Genomic DNA, 20,228 nt, shown 5'->3' with positions numbered 1-20,228 from the left:
ACAAATTCAACTTCAACGGAGGGTTGTGGTTGTGCGCTGCAGTAGTCTCCGGTTGTGGTTGTGCCTCCGGTTCTAGTTGTGTGTGAGGTTCTGCTTAAGGGGCATCATCACTAGGGTGTTCTAGTCTTAACCTACTCTGCGAACCGGTGTCCTTGTTGTGAGGAGCACGGGAGCTCTCAGATGGCCTTGTAGAGGATGGAGGGGGGGGAACTGTAAGGATATGCCGTATTTGAGGATCGCTTATTACAGAAACAAGAACAAATTCAACTTTAGTGGAGGGTTGTGGTTGTGCTGCAGTAGTCTCTGGTTGTGGTTGTGCCTCCGATTCTAGTTGTGTGTGAGGTTCTACTTAAGGGGCATCATCACTAGGGTGTTCTAGTCTTAACCTACTCTGCGAACCGGTGTCCCTGTTGTGAGGAGCATGGGACCTCTCAGATGGCCTTGTAGAGGATGGAGGGGGGGAACTGTAAGAACATCTGGTCGTATCTGTACCACAATCGACGAAGGGTATCAAAATCCCTCGGCATTATTATCAGCCTATGGGCATGAGCTGCGAGAAAGTAAGCATCTTCAAAAAACTCAATGATCCAATCCTCCTCAGTGATTTCTTGAAGACATAATAATGCAGATGCTTGTATGCCAATACTCCATTGCTCAAAAATTTCACGCACAATCCTCTGGAAAGGGAGCTTGGATATCGCAGGCTGCATGTGTCACTCAATGCGATGAAGCTCTTGCAAAACTACCCTGTGAGCTTGATACCTCCTTGTTTTGCCTTGCGCCTACAGTGAGTCGGTAGGTCTTTCAAGCCTTCAAGTAGTTGCCTTGGTATGAGCCATCTAAACAAATAAACAAAGCGTGATGAGAAACGTATTTAAAAAAGTCAATACCATGCGATATAACACAAATAGGATTCTAGAGTACATTGTATCGCTTGGTACTGACCCCATGACCAACGTTATCACAGTGGGGTTGGTACCAACAAGTGATATAAAGCAGATAGGATTCCAGAGGCCTTTGAATTGCTTGGTATTGACCCCATGAAAAACATTATGACAATGGGGTCGCCACCCCACCAAGCGATATAAAACAAATAGGACTCCAGAGGCCTTTGAATTGCTTGGTATTGACCCCATGAAAAACATTATGACAATGGGGTCGCCACCCCACCAAGCGATATAAAACAAATAGGACTCCAGAGGGCTTCGAATCGCTTGGTACTGACCCCACAAAAAACATTATGACAATGGGGTCGGAACCAAGCAATATGAAACAAACAAGAGTCCAGAGGCTTGTTATTGGCCTCATGACCAACGTTATCACAGTGGGGTCGGTACTAAGCGATATAAAGTAGACAAGATTCCGGAGGCCTTTGAATTGCTTTGGTATTGACCCCATGAAAAACATTATGACAATGGGTCGTTACCAAACAATATAAAACAAATAGGACTCCAGAGGGCTTCGAATCGCTTGGTACTGACCCCATGACCAATGTTATCACAGTGAGGTCGGTACTAAGCGATATGAAACAAACAAGAGTCCATAGGGCTTCAAATTGCTTAGTACTGACCCCATGAGACCAACATTATCACAGTGGGGTACCAAGCGATATAAAGCAAACAGGATTCCGAAGGCCTTTGAATCGCTTGGTGTACTGACCCCATGAAAAACATTATGACAATGGGTTGCTACCAAGTGATATAAAACAAACAGGACTCCAGAGGGCTTCGAATCGCTTGGTACTAACCCCATGACCAACGTTATCACAGTGGGGTCAGTAGTACCAAGCGATATGAAACAAACAAGAGTCCAGAGGGCTTCGAATTGCTTGGTACTACTGACCCCATGACCAACGTTATCACAATGGGGTCAGTACACCAAGCGATATATAGTAGACACAATTTCGGAGGCCTTTGAATCGCTTGGTACTAACCCCATGAAAAACATTATGACAATGGGTTGCTACCAAGCGATATAAAACAAACAGGACTCCAGAGGGCTTTGAATCGCTTGGTACTAACCCCATGAACAACGTTATCACAGTGGGGTTGGTACCAAGCGATATGAAACAAACAAGAGTCCAGAGGGCTTAGAATCGCTTGGTACTGACCCCATGACCAACATTATCACAGTGGGGTCGATACCAAGCGATATAAAGCAGACAAAATTCTGGAGGCTTTTGGATCCCTTGGTACTAGCCCCATGAAAAACATTACGACAATGGGGTTAGTACCAAGTGATATGAAACAAACAGGAGTCAAGAGGGCTTTGAATCGCTTGGTACTGGCCCCATGACCAACGTTATCATAGTGGGTCGCTACCAAGCAATATGCACAGACAAAAACCCATATGTGAGGTCCCTATCCCCACCGCGTAACGAATTTAAGGGTGCTAGGAGCGGAAGTAGCACTTCTTGCGCGGAGCAAGGTTCCACACTCGGGGACTCGCCCCCGGATATCCGGATAAGAGACTAATCCATCGGTTCTTCCAAAACCAAACCCAGAAAAACTTCCCTTGCCCAAAAAGCACCGGTGATTTCTCCAGGATAACTTTTCTCTAACGTAGTCAAAAGCCTTAACTAACTGAATTGATCTGACCAAACCCGTAAGTCCCATAGTCAGATCAAGGAAAAGATTGTACTTGGATCATAGAGACCAATATTTTTTTCCTCATTGAGATGCACAGCCGTTGATTCTTTTCCATAGAACAATTTTTATCTAGGATTTACTTCATCTACTATCGAACCAGAACAGAATTGAGTCTCAATTTAGGGATCCATCAGTCCAGCCCATCCAGTCCCATGGGTTAGAGCCAACCGCCCAACCACTATAGTGATGGGATCCAATTAAGAATTTGGTTAGGTTGTCCCGGGTACCAGGGAAAAGAGTTCCCAGGGCCCCTAGCTGGATATTCATGCAAACTTAAAACTAGTCACACCACTTACACACCCAATATGAAATTGCCTTTTTCATAGATTCAACAGTCTTTAAAACAATCATTTAATGAAACCATAGTCACTGATCATAATCCTCTAATTATCCAGTTGAATCCTTATTTTCAAACATTCCTTTATCGATGTACCTATGGCATCATTGGCAACCAGAACGCTCATCCCCTGTCCACTCAGGGGCCTTTTCGATAGTTCCTAGCTCATAGTAACCGGCAAGTATTCACTTTAACAAAAATGGAGTCTCCGTTGAAGATCAGCAAGATCAACAAATAGATCCATATAAAAGAGCCATGGACTCATCCGTTGAGCCATGGATCAGCAAGGCCAATCAACCAGATCCATGCCTGAATTCAAAAACAACTCTTAGTCCTTGTTCCAATATCTTCCCCGACGTACGTGTGGGTATCTTCGGTGACCCAGAGCCCAAGTACCGTATGGTCAGCACCCTCTAGGATCCTTCGCAGGTCACCTAGCGCTTCACTCATAGGCCGCCTCCTTGGTCCCTCATCCATTGTACCGGAAGCTCACCATTTAAATCAAACCGAGGCTGGTCAAGACCTCGGCTATGCGAGACGTCCTCTGTTGACTCTCCGTCTCAGCAGTTGCAACTTTAACAGATAGGTCTCCACGACCTCATTCACAAGACGGTCAAAATGCTTTCCCAGCATTCTTGACATAAAATAGTCATTTAAAAACAAATTTCACATATAAATACAATTCCAATGTAACATACCCATCTTCACTAATAAAGAAATGTTCATGTAATAGATAAATTTATGAGTTTTTTATGGTATAAAAATCAATGATTTTATTATTTGAGTCATTTCTACTTATAATCTTTAAATTCTGAGTCCAAATTTGGAATCTGCGTGCGATTTTACCCTAATATAGGATTTTACAGCATCCAAAACGGACACTGGATCAAGCTTATACGAAATTTCAGTCATTTTAGTTAAAAAGCGACGACCTTTAAACCTTAATAAATGCACGACCGGGCGTCCGATTGACGAACGGTCTGAACCCCAACGACCAGGAAAACCTCCCGGACAAAAAAAAAAAATCGCCCCCCGGGGCGGTCCGGCACGCAAATCAAGACGGGCGCCCCAAATTTGGATACCCCGCCCCAAAATTTGGACCGTACACACTTACTAGGGTGCCCGTACGATGGCCACCCAAGAACCAAAGGACGACCGCCCACTATGTGGTCCACACGTATCCCTACGTGGACACCCATGCTGCCCTAGACCAGATAAGGTACATGCGTACCACTCCTTTCCCTGGTAACCGACACCGTACCTTTCCTAGACCCATGCAGGCCATTGATCCTCCATAGCCTTTGATGGTACACCGTCCTTTCGTCCTTTCTTTGCGCAGCGTCCGTACCCATATCCCACAGCTATATAAACCCCCGGGGTGCTCCACAGGCAACAGCATTTCTGTGTAGCGTATGCCCTATTGTATCGCCGTCCGTCCCTGTGCAGCGTACTTGCTGTAGTACAGCCACCCCTCTCACACCCCCTCATTTGCCTCCTTTCAGATAAGCCAATTTTCCTCCATCCCCCTCTTGCTAGGAGGCAGTGTCCTTAACTCTTCTCCCCCCCCCCTCGTGTGAAGAGACTTACAGCAGCCCTCACAACCCTCCTCCACGTTTTTGGTCTTAAGGACATCTCACAATCCCCCCCATTTGCGTAGACTTTAATAAGGGTTTTTTGCCTTAAGACAGGGTTCGTGCGCTATAGTCTTTTGCTCAAACGGTGAGCAAACGATCTCATAATTGAGATCCGACTGAAGCGTTTCGACCGCGGCAGCGAGCCCTACAAGACGCCATCCAAAGCCCTACAAGATGCCATCCAAAATGGCCCCTTCCTGGAAACATCAAAATATTACCCCGAGAGGAGCACGCAACAACGAGATTAGGGAAGATGCTCCCGATGCGGCTCCAACCCCCCCTTTACAAGCTCCTCAAGGAAATGGTGGCTAGGTTAGCTTGGTTATATTTTAAAGAAGCGTTTTTTTATATTAGTGCTAATAAATGTGTATCTTTTCCTTTTAAAATAATGACATAAAATTTTATGAAGTTATGAATTGTGTGATGCTGTATTTAATAAATTGCATTGAAGTTGTTATCTTTAAAGAGTGCAAGTTTTTCCTGGCTTCAACGCTAACTCCATTCCATGCTTGTGTAGCCGGGCGGCGTCGTTAGCAAAGCCCGAGATTGGCCCAAGGTATCCCTCATACCATTGGGAGAATAAAGTTGGCCGATTGAGGCGAGAGATTATGATGCTGCCTAGTTCTGAGGGCCCAGGCTAGTGCGGTGAATAAGCTCACCCTAGTGTGCAGACATCCCTCTGAGGGGGGCGGGAGGATCGAGCGATGGAGCCTGAGAGGGCGACAGGCCGGCTTGAGTCCTCGCCACCCAGCGGGCCGACGATGAGGTGTATGGTCCCGTAGGGTTTTGCCCAGCATGTAGAGGCTGGAAGGCCGAATTCTAGATCATCGACAGAATAAAGGAAAAGAATAAGAGAGCCAGTTTGGCTTGTATGGAATTGATTCATGTATAAACTTTTTGAATATATATCTTGTCTTTGGCATGATTGTATTGTGTAAAAAGGCTGTCTTAACAAACCTTGTGAAAAGGGCTTTAATTAAGGAACATGTTTATTTATGTCAAACAGTGTGGTAGGATTAATTAGAAAACAAATTGACGCATGAGTAGGGTGGAAAGTGGGAGGATAGAATGCCCCAATGGCACCATTCTACGGACGGGTGGACCCGATTAGCCGGGTAGCTTTCCAACAGATTAAGTGAAAGCCCTATGCTAGATAATTAGGTTCTTGGGCAACTCTATTCTAGAAGACTAGGTCAGCGGGCGGCTGTGCCTTGCATGGATGAGGAAAAAAGCGTTGCCTCTAGAGATCAAGTCTAGTAGTTGCCCAATTTATGATAAATTACCCTATGGGTGATTTGACTTTTAGAAGATCACGCTTCCCCTGCGGGATAGGACTAGGTCTTACCTATGAATCGTATCCTTGAATCTCTACATGGTCAAGGTGTCGATAAATAGGAAATTTTCTCCAAGTTAGGACTTAGTGGATTATCTTAAGTGTTTCTCCTATTTTAGAAGGGGGGAACCTTACAATTGGTATCAGAGCTGATCTTAGCTCCTAGGAATTACCATTTAAGGATTGTTTTGCAATGAATGTTTTACCTAACATAATGCTAATTAATAAAAACATCCTACTAAAACAAACAAGTTGAATCGATGTTTGAATGATTGTAGGAAGAGGAAGATGCCTACTCGAAGTTTCTAGTTTTCCAATGCATCTTCGAGACTGCTAGTCACTCCTCAAATTTCGAGTTCCGTGACACCATGGCAGATACTAGAGAAGATGTCTCTCCCTCATTTCTCTCGTATTGAGAGAGGATGGGAAGAGGAAGATGCCTACTCGAAGTTTCTAGTTTTCCAATGCATCTTCGAGACTGCTAGTCACTCCTCAAATTTCGAGTTCCGTGACACCATGGCAGATACTAGAGAAGATGTCCCTCCCTCATTTCTCTCGTATTGAGAGAGGATGGGGTAGAGATTTCTCTCGTATTGAGAGAGGATGGGGTAGAGATTTCTGGAGTCGTGGGCCGAGATATTTCTTCATCCGAGCAGATTGAATTGGGAACCTTACCACCGACCTAAAGCGGATTCGTTGGATTGAAAAGTTGAAGATGATCCATTTATTTTGGCTCGTCTCGGTACCCCCAAGGCCGACACCTCTGTGACTATAGATGGGATTCGCATACCTTAGGATCGCTGGGTGTATGGTGAAGTTCGTGGGTTTTTGGGAATCACGGGATGGTATAGGTTTATCAAAGATTATGCCTTGGTAGCTGCACCTTTGACGGATCTTCTTAAGAAGGATTGCAAAATAGTGTGGCTGCCAATCCATCAACACAGTTTTGATCAGCTCAAGGTCATTATTACTTCTACCCCAGTCCTGAAACTTCCTGATTTCGCCAAGGAATTTGAAGTGGTTTACTGATGCTAATTTGAAGTGGTTTACTGATGCTAGTAGTCTAGCACTTGGTGGTGTCTTAGGCCAAGAAGGAAGACCAGTCGCTTATACTTCCCGCAAGCTGAAGCAATATGAAGCAAATTATGCCACCCATGATTTGGAGCTCTTAGCAGTTGTTCATTGCCTTAAATTATGGAGACATTATCTCTTGGGGGGAAAATTCCAGCTTGTAAACTGACCACAAAAGTCTAAAGTGGATCTTCACCCAGCCTACGGCAAAGGAGATGGATTGAAATTCTACAAGAATATGACTTCGACATCAAATTCTGCCCTGGGAAAGATAATGTGGTAGCAGATAAACTTAGCTGCAAATCTTTCTTGAATGCAATTTCAATGCCAAATAATCCCATACTAGTCAAAGTGAAAGAAGTCTCATCTCATGATCCAGATTATCAGAGGATGATGAAGTTAGTAGAAGAAGGGGGAAATTCAGAGAAAGAGAAGAATCTAATCAAGGGATACTCCACTCATGAAGGAAGCCTCTACTTCAATCACAGGCTATGTATCCCTAAGGATCCTGCTTTAAAGAAACTAATCCTCCATGAAGCTCATGATAGTCGTGCTGTAGGACACCCAGGCTATGCAAAAACATTAAATGCCGTAAGAATGATGTGCTTTGGTACTTGAAGCAATGTATCTCATGCCAAAGGATCAAAGCTGAAAGGGTCAAGATGCCTGGAAAACTTCAACCCTTGGATATTCCCCAAATGAAGTGGGAGTGCATTAGTATGGATTTCACAAGTCTCCCCATTGTTCAAGGAGGATATGACTTCATTCTGGTAGTAGTGGACTTACTTACCAAAGTAGCTCACCTTATACCAGCAAAGAAGAACACCATATTGGGGAATATGGGAATTTCCCACAAGTTTGGGACACGTGGTCAAAAGTTTGGATTAACCATAACTTGAACACCACTAATCCAAAATGAGCGCTTTATAGCTCTTTAGATTCCATTTTTCAAGCGCTTTCCAACGATAGGTCATATGATAGGGTTTTGAGAAACTTACAAACATGTTATCCATGTCCCCTTTTTTAGGTATTCAAAAATGGGAATTGGGAAATTCCCAAATTCACTAATATGGTGTTGAAGACCTTCAAAGCTTCTGATGTTACTCGAATATTCATCAACGAGCATGGTCTCCCAAAAAGGATAGTAAGTGATCGGGATTCTGACTTCACTTCAAAGTTCTGGCAGTCCTTATTTCAAGCCCTGGGAACTCAACTTTTCTTTAGCACAGCTTATCATCCAGAGACCGTGGCGAGACTGAGAGAGTCAATCAAGTAATTGAAGACATTCTCAGAGCATATTGTGGACGGGAACCAAGAAGGTGGATTCAATACCTTCCTCTGGTAGAATTTGCTACAATACATCTTATCAGAGCATGGGAATGTCACCGTTCAAAGCACTCTATGGGCAAGAATGTCACCGTTCAAAGCATAGGAATGTCACCGTTCAAAGCACTCTATGGGCAAGAATGCTTGTCTCCTCTAAATTTCTCTGATCCGACCATAAGAGTTGAGGCATCCAGGAAAATGCTCAAAGAGATGGAGGAACAAACCAAGGCAATCCAAAAGGATATTAAAGCTGCCCAAGATCGACAAAAGCATTATGCTGACACCAAGAGGTCTGAAAGGATCTTCAAGGAAGGAGACAGAGTTATTCTACAAGTGCGACCCAAACGAAGTTCTCTATCACTTGGGAAATATAAGAAACTCAACCCTAGGTATTGTGGTCCCTATACAGTTATCAAGTGTCTAGGTAAAAGTGCCTATAAACTCCAACTCCCAGCCCATATCAAAGTCCACAATGTATTTCATGTAAGTTTATTAAAACCATATGTACCCAGTCTCGATCATATTCTTGATGATGAACAAGTTGTAATCCCTACTCAAGGAGTCCTTGAATTACAGCCCAGTAGCATCATAGATTCTAGGGAAAGGCAACTCCGAAATAGAAGTCTTGTAGAACATCTAGTACAGTGGAAAGATTACCCTGAAGAAGATGCAACTTGGGAAGATGAAGCTACACTCTTAAGGGATTATCCCCAATTCATGACGAGATGAGGACATCTCGATTTCTTTAAGGGGGGAAGGATGTAACATACCCATCTTCACTAATAAAGAAATGTTCATGTAATAGATAAATTTATGAGTTTTTATGGTATAAAAATCAATGATTTTATTATTTGAGTCATTTCTACTTAGAATCTTCAAATTCCGAGCCCAAATTTGAAATTTTTTACAAATTTCAATCATTTCAGTTAAAAAGCGACGACATTTAAACCTTAATAAATGCACGACCGGGCGTCTGATTGACGAACGGTCTGAACCCCAACGATCAGGAGAATCTCTCGGATAAAAATGTTTTTCACTCCCGGGCGGTCCGGCACACAAACGAGACGGGCGTCCCAAATTTGGGTACCCCGCTCCAAAATTTGGACCGTACACACTTACTAGGGTGCCCGTACGATGGCTGCCCAAGAACCAAAGGACGACCGCCCACTGTGTGGTCCACACGTACCCCTACGTGGACACCCATGCTGTCCTAGACCAGATAAGGTACATGCGTACCACTCCTTTCCCTGGTAACCGACACCGTACCTTTCCTAGACCCATGCAGGCCAACTGATCCATAGCCTTTGACGGTACACCATCCTTTCGTCCTTTCTTTGCGCAGCGCCCGTACCCATACCCCACAGCTATATAAACCCCCGGGGTGCTCCACACAGGCAACACGCATTTCTGTGTAACGTATGCCCTGTTGTACCGCCGTCCGTCCCTGTGCAGCGTACTTGCTGTAGTACAGCCGCCCCTTGCAGCCACCCCTCTCACACCCCCTCATTTGCCTCCTTTCAGAGATAAGCCAATTTTCCTCCATCCCCCTCTTGTTCTAGGAGGCAGTGTCCTTAACTCTTCTCCCCCCCCCTCGTGTGAAGAGACTTACAGCAGCCCTCACAGCCCTCCTCCACGTTTTTGGTCTTAAGGACATCTCACAATCCCCCCCCATTTGCGTAGACTTTAATAAGGGTTTTTTGCCTTAAGAAAGGGTTCGTGCGCTATAGTCTTTTGCTCATACGGTGAGCAAACCATCTCAGAATTGAGATCCGACTGAAGCGTTTCAACCGCGGCAACAAGCACTACAAGACGCCATCCAAAATGGCCCCTTCCCGAAAACATCAGAATATTGCCCCGAGAGGAGCGCGCAACGAGATTAGGGAAGATGCTCCCGACGCGGCTCCAACCCTCCCTTTACAAGCTTCTCAAGGAAATGGTGGCCAGGTTAGCTTGGTTATATTTTCAAGAAGCGTTTTTTTTAATTAGTGCTAATAAATGTGTATCTTTTCCTTTTAAAATAATGACATAAAATTGTATGAAGTTATGAATTGTGTGATGCTGTATTTAATAAATTGCATTGAAATTGTTATCTTTAAAGAGTGCAAGTTTTTCCTGGCTTCAACGCTAACTCCATTTCGTGCTTGTGTAGCCGGACGGCGTCGTTAGTAAAGCCCGAGATTGGCCCAAGGTATCCCTCATACCATTGGGAGAATAAGGTTCGCCGATTGAGGCGAGAGATTATGATGCTGCCTAGTTCTGAGGGCCCAGGCTAGTGCGGTGAATAAGCCCACCCTAGTGTGCAGACATCCCTCTGAGGGGGGCGGGAGGATCGAGTGATGGAGCCTGAGAGGGCGACAGGCCGGGGCTTGAGTCCTCGCCACCCATGAGGTGTATGGTCCCGTAGGGTTTTGCCCAGCATGTAGAGGCTGGAAGGCCGAATTCTAGATCATCGCGACAGAATAAAGGAAAAGAATAAGAGAGCCAGTTTGGCTTGTATGGAATTGATTCATGTATAAACTTTTTATATATATATCTTGTCTTTGGCATGATTATATTGTGTAAAAAGGCTGTCTTAACAAACCTTGTGAAAAGGGCTTTAATTAAGGAACATGTTTATTTATGTCAAACAGTGTGGTAGGATTAATTAGAAAATAAATTGACGCGTGAGTAGGGTGGAAAGTGGGAGGATGGAATGCCCCGATGGCACCATCTTACGGACGGGTGGACCCGATTAGTCGGGTAGCTTTCCAACAGATTAAGTGAAAGCCCTATGCTAGATAATTAGGTTCTTGGGCAACTCTATTCTAGAAGACTAGGTCAGCGGCTGTGCCTTGCATGGATGAGGAAAAAAACGTTGCCTCTAGAGATCGTCTAGTAGTTGCCCAATTTATGATAAATTACCCTATGGGTGATTTGACTTTTAGAAGATCACGCTTCCCCTACAGGATAGGACTAGGTCTTACCTATGAATCGTATCCTTGATGAATCTCTACATGGTCAAGGTGTCGATAAATAGGAAATTTTCTCCAAGTTAGGACTTAGTGGACTATCTTAAGTGTTTCTCCTATTTTAGAAGGGGAGAACCTTACATCCCCAACAATATTTCCATCTTTTCTCATCACTCCACATCCTTTCACATTAGTCCCCATCTTTTCTCATCTTCCCATATTTTTTTTTCTTCATCGATCCCTATCATATCACATCATTCTCACATCAAATCACATCCAATTGCATCATCCACACATCAATCCACATCATCCATACATCCATCCACATCAATCCACATCATCCATACATCCCTCCACATCAATCCACATTATCCACATATCCATCCACATCTTCCGTACATCCATCCACATCAATCCACATCAATCCACACGTCGATCCACATCATCCATACATCCATCCACATCAATCCACATTATCCACACATCAATCCACATCATCCATACATCCATTCATGTCAATCCACATTATCCACACATCAACTCCACATCATCCATACATCCATCCACATCATCCACATCAATCCACATCATCCATACATCCATCCACATCAATCCACATTATCCACACATCCATCCACATCTTTCATACATCCATCCACATCAATCCACATGTCAATCCACATCATCCATACATCCATCCACATCAATCCACATTACCCACACATCAATCCACATCATCCATACATCCATTCATGTCAATCCACATTATCCACACATCAATCCACATCATCCATACATCCATTCACGTCAATCCACATTACCCACACATCAATCCACATCATCCATATATCCATCCACATTATCCACATCAATCCACATCATCCATACATCCATCCACATCAATCCACATTATTCACACATTCATCCACATCTTCCATACATCCATCCACATCAATCCACATGTCAATCCACATCATCCATACTGTTGAGATATCGAGGTCATCTAGTGAGGCGGTGGACACTGATGACCCGCCTGGGAGATAGGCCCCACACTTACACCACTGGCATGGTTGGTGAGATGATGGGTGATATGCGGCCAGTGGGATGACAGTGACAGCCATTCTAGAGACTGGCATAGTTATAGCGCCAGCTCATTTAGTTGGGTTCACACTATAGAGAACCCTAGTATGTATTTGGTTGAGTACCTTTTCATATTGAGTGTACTCTTATCTTTGTATATGGTGTGTTGAGTGTTGTGTGAAGAAGAAGAAGATTTTCAGCCTCTCATCTTGTGTGTTCTCTTTTAGGGTTTTGTGAGTGTGTGTGTGCTTAAGAACATACATCCATCCACATCAATCCACATTCATTTCATAAGTATTCCCATTCTCATCTAATCACATCTTTTTCTATCTCATCACTTATTTCCTCATTTATCCTCATCAGATCTCATCCACTTGCATCTACCCGTACATCTCATCACTTCACATACATTAACATCTATCCAGTTTACATCGCATCTTATCACATCCATTTCACATCACATCTCATTCATTCACATCCATTTCACATCACATCTCATTCACATCCCGATTCACATGCTAACACATTCATTCACATACCTTATCGTTCATTCACATCCCGATTCACATCACATCACATCCATTCACATTCCTTATCATTCATTCACATACTATTATCACATCACATCCATTCACATCCCTTATCATTCATTCACATGCTATTATCACATCACATCCATTCACATCCCTTATCATTCATTCACATCCCGATTCACATCACATCACATCCATTCACATCACATCACATCCATTTACATCCCTTATCATCCATTCACATCCCTTATCATTCACATCCTGATTCACATGCTAACACATTCATTCACATCCTATATCATTCATTCACATCCCGATTCACATGCTAACACATTCATTCACATCCTATATCATTCATTTACATCCTGATTCACATGACATCACATCCATTCACATCCCTTATCATTCATTTACATCCTGATTCACATGACATCACATCCATTCACATCCCTTATCATTCATTCACATCTCGATTCACATGATATCACATTCATTTACATCCTATATCATTCATTCACATCCCGATTCACATGCTAACAAATTCATTCACATCCTATATCATTCATTTACATCCTGATTCACATGACATCACATCTATTCACATCCCTTATCATTCATTCACATCCCGATTCACATGCTATCACATTCATTTACATCCTATATCATTCATTCACATCCTGATTCACATGCTAACACATTCATTCACATCCTATATCATTCATTTACATCCTGATTCACATGACATCACATCTTATCTATTCATTCACATTTATCTGATTCACATCACATCTCATCACATCTATTTACCTCTCATTCTCATCACTTCTATTCTCATCATCCATTCTCTATTCATTCTCATCTATCTGATTCATATCACATCTTATCACATCTATTTATAGAATGTAAGAGAATTCTTATTTTTGAAATAAAGGTTCTTTACGCATCTATTTATGCATAAGAAATACTTCAGTGGGAAATAACACTTTTATAAAAATCCGTTTATGCATAAATTTAATTTTAAGGAGAATAACACTTTCGAAATAAAAATGAATCTTTTTATGCATAAATTCAATTTTAATGAGAATAACTCTTTTGAAATAAAAATAAATTTCTTTATGCATCTTTCTATGCATAAAATCAAAATTGATGAGAATAACTCTTTTGAAATAAAAATAAATTTCTTTATGCATCTTTCTATGCATAAAATCAAAATTGATGAGAATAACTCTTTTGAAATAAAAATAAATTTCTTTATGCATCTTTGTATGCATAAAATCAAAATTGATGAGAGTAACTCTTTTGAAATAAAAATAAATTTCTTTATGCATCTTTCTATGCATAAAATCAAAATTGATGAGAGTAACTCTTTTGAAATAAAAATAAATTTCTTTATGCATCTTTCTATGCATAAAATCAAAATTTGATGAAAGTAATGCTTTTATAATAAAGAAATTCTTTTATAAATCTATTTATGCATAAATTTAATTTTAATGAAAGTAACACTTTTATAATAAAAAAATTCTTTTATGCATCTATTTATGCATAAAAATCAATTTTGATGAAAGTAACACCTTTATAATCAAAATATTCCCAATATGCATCTTTCTATGCATAGAAATTAATTCTAATGAAAATAACACTTTTATAATAAAAATATTTCTAATATGCATTTTCTATGCATAGAATAAAAATAACACTTTTAGAATACACAAGCGATGGGGATTACTCTTTTTGAATAATAAAAAGATAAAACTTACTTCACCAAATTTAAGAAAATTTTGCCATAACCTCCTTTGTATGGCTGACCATTTTTCAAATTTTTCACTCTAAAATTTACTACAAGATGATTTAAATCATTCTAGTCTAATCAATTTCCACTTTATTAAGAGTAAACAATATGAAAAGTTTAATTCCATCAATTTGATTACACATCTAGGATGAATTTAATAATGAAGAGAAGGCGGAAAGCCTTTCCAGCAAGGCATAACATCCATTTTCATTTTAAAGAAAGCAAAAATCAGAAAACCATAAAATAGAATAAGAAAAAGTAGAATTTCTAACTTACTAGGAGTTTTGTGAGCTTTCCTTTGGCTTGATGGTTTGAGGGATCCACTCTTGTTTGCAACAAGAGTGGCCACCAATTCTTTTGAAGAGGAAATGGTCAAAAACAAATGAATTATCAATGAATTCACTGTTTTTAGCTTTGGGGAGGAGTAGAGTAACAGTGCATAAAACACTATTAACCATTTACGAAGGGGGAGGCTTCATTTATAGGAAAAAGTGAGTCTCTAACCAAGCAAACTGATTCTAGAATTTTTCAGATCAATTTGGTCAATTTTTGACCGTTTTTAGGTCAGTTTAGCTTACTTTTTGGATCTAGTTGAAGCAGGAGAGAGGATAGATAAAAATATCTCATTATTTGTGAGTTTAAAACTCAACCACACATGTGAAATAGGTGCCTCCTTCATGAGGGGAATTCCCCACACTGAGGTGTCCAAAATGCATCCTTTCTTCTAAATATCTTTTCTTTTTTAACTAATAACCTTGTCCTTAGTCAACTCTTCATCTTATGTGAGCATTTACTCATTTTTGGGGGATTTTCTTTTATTCTTCCATTTATCTCCTCCCTACATTTGGATTAATCTAATTGGTCCATAGGAACCTTAATTCAAAAATTTCAGAAAATCTGGACCCTTAGGCTAAGGTCCTTTTTACCTGATTTCAATTTATTCCAATTGCACATTGGAATTTTTTTTTGAATATCTGTTTGAGGGGAAACCATTTTAGACACTAGGAGGATTTTTATATCCAAAAATATCTCAATTTTGAATTACCTCCCTCTAGACATTTTCTCTCTCTAGGCCAAAACAGGGTAAAACAAGATCTTTCTTTTATTTCAGAGAGGGGAATAATTATAAGATCAAAAGGGGAGGTTCTTACACTTGCACACCTCAAAAGCCGGAGGGAGGAATCTTACACCATAGGCCTTTGAATCGCTTGGTACTATTCCCATGACCACAAGATATCACAGTGGGGTCGGTACCAAGCTAGAATCAATTAAACAGAAATTCACGGGCCTATTAATCGCTCTATATTGACCCCATGACCAACATTGTGCAGGGTTTTTGTGTACATGGTTTGAACCCGTGGGCAACATTCTACAAGAGGGTTAGTACCAAGAGACTTGCTAATCGCTTCGTACTAGACCCGTGGTGGTGGGCAACGTGAGCCAAGGGGGTCAGTATTAAGTGATATGGGACGAGAAAGACCCCAATGAAACCCTGAGCGCTTTGTACAGGCACTATTATCGACATTCACAAAACAGGCAGCAAAACGGTAATAGAGGGTCTGAAAGAACTCTGAAATACCTGCAATGGATGTAGAGGCCGATGGCGTTTGGCTCAGTTTGGGGGGCGTTGAGGAGGCTGACGTAGTCGGAGACTCAGAGGGGACAATGGATGTAGCAGCGATGGCGTTTGGCTCTTGCTATTTTGTGAGAGACTCAGAGGTGAAAAAAATTAACACATGCAAGAAAGGAGAGGAGTGAGCACACAATACATACCATATTGACACGTCATTAATGTGTCTGACCTTTTAAATGTCCACACGAGTGGTATGAGTTGATAACATCCCAAATCTCCTCGTGTGGTACGAGTCGATAACATCCCAAATCTCCCTTGGGAGGAGCAATGTTCGGGGAAAATATTTTTGAGATCTTACGTATCCAAATTCCCATTGGACTCTTCTCAAACCAGCAAATCAAGCAATTTGGGACATACATTTTTAGAAATTTACACTATTTCATAAATTTTCTTTGCAAGCTAAAATCCTTCTAGGTTTAAGTCTAATAGGAAATCCTCAAAGCTAATCGGCTCTGTGATAAGCTGAGACACCCATTTGCGTTGACTTGCCTACGTTGCCGTCCCTTTGCATTGCCAATGCCTTCGCCCCATTGTCTTGGAAACATGAAGCTTTCAATTTTTTCTGCAGGTATGCCCATCTCTCTCTCTCTCTCTCTCCCTCCCTCCCTCCCTCCCTCCCTCTCTCTCTCTCTCTCTCTCTCTCTCTCTAAAAAACACTCAAAAGGAACAAACACACACACACACATACACACACACACACACACACACACACGGTGAGGTGGGGGGTGAGCCGGTTTGAGCCCTCCTCCACTAAAACAAAAACCTCCAACCACTCGGATGGTTGGAGAAATAAAAATTGGGCCCTGAAATTTTAAGGCTGCAACGGCCTTCAAAGACATTTTAATTTTAACCTTCAAGTGAAGGCTACCATGGAAACTAAGGTTTTAATTGAAATCAAATTTTCTAGAGTAGTAGTGGGTTGCAAATGTGTAAACATGAAGACCAAGTAAGTTTATAGGCCTTCAAGTCGAAGCTTAGTGCAGGCCTTAAATTTTCAAGTCTAGAAGACAGACTATTTCAGCTTACAAAATACAACTAAAATATAAAATATGCCACTTGTATGTTTTTTATTTAATATATAAAGGCTTCATCTCAAAAAATAAATAAATTTATTGACCCCTTTAAGTCTCTTTAAATTTAGGGGTCAGTACCAAGCGGTGATGGGCTTGTGAATTCCACGTGAGCCCTCAATCGCTTAGTACTGACCCCTATTTTTTTGGTACTAGTACTAAGCGATAGGGGGCTTGCATGTGTATATCCAAATCTCCTTTATCGCCAGGTACTGACCCCATGTATAATAAGCGTGCATGTTCTAATTTATTGAAATGTTTTTTTTAGACATGTCTTCGAAAGAGTTGGACATTGTCTACGAATCGGATGACGAGGCAAAAGAGTCTTGTGCAGAAAAGCTGTTTATGTTCTTGTACAATGCACAAACCCATGCACAAGCCCACGAGCGTTTGCATGAGTTGTCTTCAATGTTCAACAAGGAACTTTCTCTTGAGAATATCATTAATTCTTGTAGGATTTTTCTCGCGATGACCGTGAGCAGGAGTATGAAGACATTGTTTCTACCAATATCGTTATGTCCGATGGTGAACGAAATGTTCATCCATCTGATTTTTCAACAGACAAAATCATGAAGAGGAGGCTCAGCCATTGTCTTGAAAATATTCCCAGCTGCAATAGAGTAGAGGAGAAATGCCCAATACACTCAAAGAAGTGTCACCCGCTCCAATTTAGTTATGGTTTTCTTTGTTTTTTGCATCTTCTTATTGAGGACTCAGAGCCCGAGACAATGACTTTAGCAAGCACTCAAGTGCCAATCAAGGATGATGGGGTTGAGGAAGAGGTGGCTATTTACTATGGCAGCCCAAGCTGATTATGTATTATTAACAGACATTATGCAACATTTCAATATTCGTGAAGACTATTGCTTGGCTGCCTTAGCAAATTTTAGTGAAGCAGACATGGGCTAGATAGAGGAAGGAGTTGACAATTATCTACTAGCTGATTCTGCAGTCCAGGACTCCGAGTACCTGCCTGGAAAGGAGATATTAAAGAAGATGTTCGATGAAGCTAGGACATATGAAACCCAATTGCCTTCCAAGGAGGAGGCTACAACAATTGTTGACCATCTTGGTTTGGCAGATATGGGTAAATTTTTGGCACCTACTACTGTGCATGAAGACAATAAGTGCACGATCCCTTTGTGGGGACAAGATCCATGCTTGAGGGTGATGAAAATCAACAGGTAATAAAGTCCAAAATTTTTCAAACTATAAGAATTTGATCTACGTGGACTTTGTCGACAATTAAACATATAACATTAGTACCAAGTTTTTGTATATGATGATGATTTCCTGAAGAGAGAAGGAGGCTCAAGATCATCCGGAGCTTCCACTTCAAAGTCAATAGGTCATCGAAAGGATGTTGCTCTCGCTCAATATATAAGACATTTGAATCATCAAAAGGTACGTGCAATTTACGACACTTGCTTAAAATTTACAACAGCAAGCAGTGACATGAGTCATGATGATTACAATTTTAATACGCAGATCATTATATTTCACAAGGATTTCTCAAAAGACAATGCAAAATTCCCTTTATTCACATTCAAAGTACTATCCAGGTTTTGTGGTGGACACGAAGTGCCTTTAAATGCTGAGAAGGTGGTGCTTGTCGAGAAACAGTTTTTGCACTGCAGGTGTTTGGTCAGGGGTATGGTTGCCAAGCACTAAGATGCCCCTACTACTTGTCATATACATCGCATGCTATTGTAGCGGGAGTTATAGACCCAGACACATTGCATCCATATGGAAAAAAGATATCTAATAAGGACAAGAAAAAGCCGGTCGGAAATGTTGCCTCCAACAACGGTACAAATGCCAAAAATAGATCTCTCGATAGGTGAAGAGGAAGAAGAGGAAAAGGAAGATGAAGAAGGAAGACCACTGAAGAAGATCAAGCCCACCTCATCTAGACCACCTTCTCCCAACCCTGACTCTTGAGCAATGCTACAACTGATGGCACTCTCTCGTCTCGTAGTTAACTGATTCGAAGCACATTGTTACTTTTCTTTATTAATCAATTGTATTGCACGTGTCAATGATGAGGACTTGAATGTGTCTTTTTGTTTTTCTTTGTGAATCAATTTCCTATAAGTCCATTGATGTAACTCTAAAAGACTATTGGCTCGATTCTTGCCTCCACCATGTCTAGTGTGCTTAAAGTAACCTGTTCTTGCCATGTAATGTGACTTCTCCATGCCTTGAGTTGACCATATTGACAATGAACCGTATGTCTTTGCAAAATATGATGTATGATTATATAGTATATGCGGCAATCAATGACAAAACAGAAAAAAACCAGATTTATGTATTAGTTGGTCTCACAGTATTGAGATTGGAGCAGTTTTTAAAGTTCTTGCCATGTAATGAGTTACATGTTGATCACTCCATCCTACAATGAATGCCTTCCTCCAAGTCTCTAATATGTTTTCAAATATTTTTATCTCACTATTGCTCTAGCTCTTTTTCTCCATGAGTGCAAAGATCTTGTCAAGTGAAATCCACACATCTGCCTTCCGATTTTGGATTGAACCTTCATTTCCAATGTCCTTGACTGCATTATGTAGATCTTTCTATTAAACATCTTTTGCTTGTTTTTATCTCGACAGTCTTTGAGGCAGTATGACAAAAATCTTTTAGCTTTCACACCACCTATTGATGGTTTTTTTGGTACTTTACTGCCCCCTTGTGACCGCTTGTTGTCCTCCTCAATTTTAACATGCCCCCCATGCAAGCCAATGTCTGATAGCACTTTTTCTATTGCTTTGATTGCTTTTAAAGATTCTTTTAAAGGCTTTAACATCCATAGCACTACTTTGAAATATT

Source organism: Cibotium barometz, chromosome 31 (assembly GCF_041138505.1).
Source record: "Cibotium barometz isolate CiBa-2024 chromosome 31, ASM4113850v1, whole genome shotgun sequence".
NCBI lineage: Eukaryota > Viridiplantae > Streptophyta > Polypodiopsida > Cyatheales > Cibotiaceae > Cibotium > Cibotium barometz.
Note: the sequence above shows the minus strand (reverse complement) of the source record.